This window comes from Sceloporus undulatus, chromosome 9 (assembly GCF_019175285.1).
Source record: "Sceloporus undulatus isolate JIND9_A2432 ecotype Alabama chromosome 9, SceUnd_v1.1, whole genome shotgun sequence".
Classification (NCBI taxonomy): Eukaryota; Metazoa; Chordata; class Lepidosauria; order Squamata; family Phrynosomatidae; genus Sceloporus; species Sceloporus undulatus.
Window position 1 is genome coordinate 35,291,723 of NC_056530.1, and position 3,988 is coordinate 35,295,710.

Consider the following 3,988-nt stretch of genomic DNA (forward strand, 5'->3'; position numbering starts at 1 on the left):
GAGAATTGTTGTGAGGATAGCCCTGTTTAATATTTGAAGGATGTCATATTGAGGAGGGAGCAAGCTTGTTTCTGCTGCTCAAGAGAATAGGACCGAGAGCAATGGATGCAAGCTATGCAGGAAGAAAAGATATTCCACTCCACGATTAGAGGAAACTTCCTGCACAGTAAGGCTGTTCGCCAAGTGGAAGTACACTCCCTCTTGGAGTGTAGTGGATTCTCCTTCTTTGGAGGTCTTTAAGCAGAGGCTGGATGGCCATCTGTTGGGGATGCTTTGATTGAGATTTCTGATGGCAGGGGGTTGGACTGGATGGCCCTTGTGGTCTCTTCCAACTCTATGATTCTATGATAATCAGAGAACAGAGAGAATCTTGTGTATTGCCTTGATTTCCATGAGAGGAAAGTCAGCTTGAAATGTTCTGAGCAGCAGGCGCCAGTTTCTAAACAATAACATATGTTTAACTGTGCCACTTGTGCTTTTCTTTTTTCTTTTGCCCATTTGTACATCCTGCCTCTCAAGATTTAAGTTCCAGGCTGTGATTGATGGCCGTCGGTTCCCTCCAGCAGAAGCGGGAGGAAGCAAAAAGTTGGCCCCAAGCAGGAGGCAGCTGCCAATGCCATGAAGATCCTGTTCTATGAAGTTGAGCATGAAGGTGTGAAGATGGTGTAGAGCCAGAAAAAACCCTCTACGAGGACAGTTCTCCCAGTGAGACAGAATTGGTGAGATGGGGCCCCATGAAAGAGTGTTGGAAGGAAGGGAGTTCACTTGAATATCAGCTATAACATTGTCTGCTTTTGAAGCACACTTTTCGTTGCTCAACACTTTGAAGACCTGCATGTTCATCTGCATTTAACAATTACACTTCATCCTTCTGGTCTCCAACCTTAAGAATAACACGACTAGCCAGATTCAGTTTTTCCACCCACCACAGTTCTCCATCAGCTGACTTGCCAACAAATGTGGGTTTTTTGGGGGGGTGAGGAGGAGTTGTGCTTCAGTGCAGTGGGTCTCATACAGTACAGCCCACCACTCCTCGTACGTGGACTTGCCATATGCAGATTAATCTTCTGTGCATGGCAAGGCCAGGGACTTAAAATGATGCACACACCATGCTGCACGCATGAGTGCACAAGCCATAGAAATCAACGGGATTTGAGGTCCTGCATTTTTGCCGTACACGGGGAGGGGTCCGGAACAGACCCCTGCGTATGCAAAGGGCCCACTGTATCAAGGAGATGGCAAGTGTCGTCTGACACACCAAGGTGGCACTGCAGAATGCTCTTCCTTTTGTTCCATCCCCAAAGCAGTGCCTGGAGCTGGGTTGTAAGGGGGGGGGGGGATCTGTAACTGCCATGGATGTTTGGCCCTTTACTTCTCCTTTTCTCTCTCTTCATTCCACACCAACCCAGTCTGAACATACTGAGCCAGAACCTTCAGCCACAACGCCACAACTCAGCATCTCTGGGAAAAACCCTGTCAGCGCTCTGATGGAATACGCACAGAAGTCGGGGAGCGTTTGTGAATTCCAGCTGCTTTTCAGGATGGGCCTCCCCATGATCCCAAGTAGGACTTGGCTTAAGGACGAGATGTGATACTTTTCTTTTGTAGCGAGCTGAGGTGCTTTGTTAGTTGTTTTTGGGGGGAGTGCTCTGTTATGTGTGTATGTGTAGGACTCGGCAAAGGTTCTAGAAATGGTCAGCAACTGTGAGGACCCATTGTACTCCCAGTCCTTCACACGGCTACAGCCACCCCACCCAGATAGATCAGAGCAGTCTCAAATATCTCTCATTTTCCTCTGTGGTCCCTCCAAATGGCAGCAAGAATGACATCTTGCCATTTGCAGTTGCCATTTGAGAGAGGACTACAGAACAAATTGGAGCTGTTGGGGGGGGGTTGGAAGGATTTCCAGGGAGTGTGGTGTTTTCGTATGTTTTCACACATTCTTCATAGTTGGGGACAGAATGGGCTCAAGATCATATCAAGCACAAATGACACTGAGGATCATGGGTCTAAATCAACTTGTTAGGCATGTCCATCCCCCAATCAAAAATATTGGGGTGGGGTTATTTTATTGAATTGCCTCTAAGGCAGTGGTTCCAAAATGTCTGATGTTCCAGAGACTGGCACTAAATGGATGCCCAACGGGTACACAGTTTGCCACGGGCTTGGGACCAGCATCAATCCAGGGACCACCAATTTGCAAAGTAACACTCTAGGTAATGCTTTCATTGATTTTTGCTGCCGTTTCTTCCCCCATCTTAGGGCTAAGAGAGACCTTTTATAACAGAGTAATTCAGGTTACTTCCTGTTGTTTTAAACCTTGTCTCACTTGGGCATAATATATGGCCCAGGGGCTCCAAAAAAACGCTGAAAATGCACCCCTCATCCTAGAGGTGTATTTGGGGGCACAAAGGGGGGTGATCAGGATGCAGGGAAGGGGTGGCCTCCAAGACGATGTAGTCCTGGTTGTGCAGTGGTTAAATGCCAGTCCTGGGGCCAGTGCTGTTCAACATCTTTATCAATGACTTGGATGACAGAATTGGGGGCATATTCATCAAATTGCAGGATGATACCAATTAGGAGGAATAGCTAATACTCCAGAGGACAGGATCAAAATTCAAAATGACTTTTTAATAGACTAGAAAGCTGGGCCAAAGCTAACAAAATGAACTTCAACATGGAGAAATGTAAGGTACTGCACTTAGGGCGGATGAAAAAATGAATGCACAGTATAGGATGGGAGACACCTGGGCTGAACGAGGACTATTGTGTGAAAGGGAAAAAACCACAAGGTTGCGAGTTCAAGACCAGCAAAAGGGCCCAAGCTTGACTCAGGTTGCATCCTCCCAGGTCGCTAAAATGAGTACCCATGTTGTGGGGCAAAATTTAGCTTACTGATAATTAGCTTACTTTCTATTCACCGCTATGATCTTTGGAATAGCGGTATATAAATAAAACAAATTTATTAATTGTTATCTAGGAGTCCAAGTTGACCACAAGTTGAACATGAGTCAACAGTGTGATGCAGCAGCTAAAAAGGCAAATGCAATTTATGGCTGCATTCAATAAAAGTATAGTATTTAGATCAAGGGAAGTAATAGTGCCACTCTATTATGCTTTGCCTCAGGCCCCACCAGGAATATTGGGGTCCGTTCTGGGCACCACAATTCAAAAGGACATTGAGAAACTGGAACGTGTCCAAAGGAGGGAGACTAAAATGGTGAAGGGTCTGGAAACCATGTCCTATGGGAATGACTTAGGTAGCTGGGGATGTTTCCTGGAGAAAAAGATTAAGAGGTGATATGATAGCCGTTTAAATACTTGAAGGGATGTCATATTGAAGAGGGAGCAAACTTGTTTTCTGCTTGCTCCAGAGAACAGAACCGGTAGCAATGGATTGCAAGCTGCAGGAAAAGAGATTCCACCTCAACATTGAGGCAGGAAAACTTCCTGACTAAAGGCTGTTCAACAGTGGAACAAACTCCCTCGGAGTGTAGTGGAGTCTCCCTTGATTTGGAGGTTTACAGAAGGCTGTATGGCCATCTGTCGGGGATGCTTTGATTGGAATTTCCTGCATGGCGAAGGGGGTGGAATGGATGGGCCTTGCGGTCTCTTCCAACTCTTACAATTCTTGATTCTATGATTATGGAAATTACAAAATAAAGCTGGAATTCAAACCAGAGATCTTCCTATTGGATGGTTAATGACAATTTGGGGGTGGGGGGGGGGAATTATGGCAAAATGCTATTCTAATTTTCACAGCAGAAGAGTTACATATGTCAAATCTGGAAACAAGAAAATATCCCAGATTAACAGGACTGGTTTGCAAGATTACAGGACTATTCAATAAATAGTTAAACTCACTCAGCTACTGAGGAACAAACTAGCTAAAAATTCAAAAGAGAATGGGGGAAAAAACCTAAATATCGAGGATCTTTTGAAAAAGGACATATAACTAGATGTATTGATGACAGGTAAAGCCAAAAAT

General features: G+C 45.2%; 1 protein-coding gene across 1 annotated transcript in view; it reads left to right on the forward strand.

Moving 5' to 3' along the window:
- Positions 1-654: 654 nt before the first annotated feature.
- LOC121915788 (double-stranded RNA-specific adenosine deaminase-like) overlaps positions 655-3,988 on the forward strand; it is an 8,547-nt gene continuing 5,213 nt past the window's right edge. Inside the window, exons 1-2 of the mRNA XM_042440313.1 lie at positions 655-719; positions 1,410-1,563. The gene's annotated coding sequence lies outside the window, so the exon portion shown is untranslated. The remainder of the gene's footprint in view (positions 720-1,409; positions 1,564-3,988) is intronic.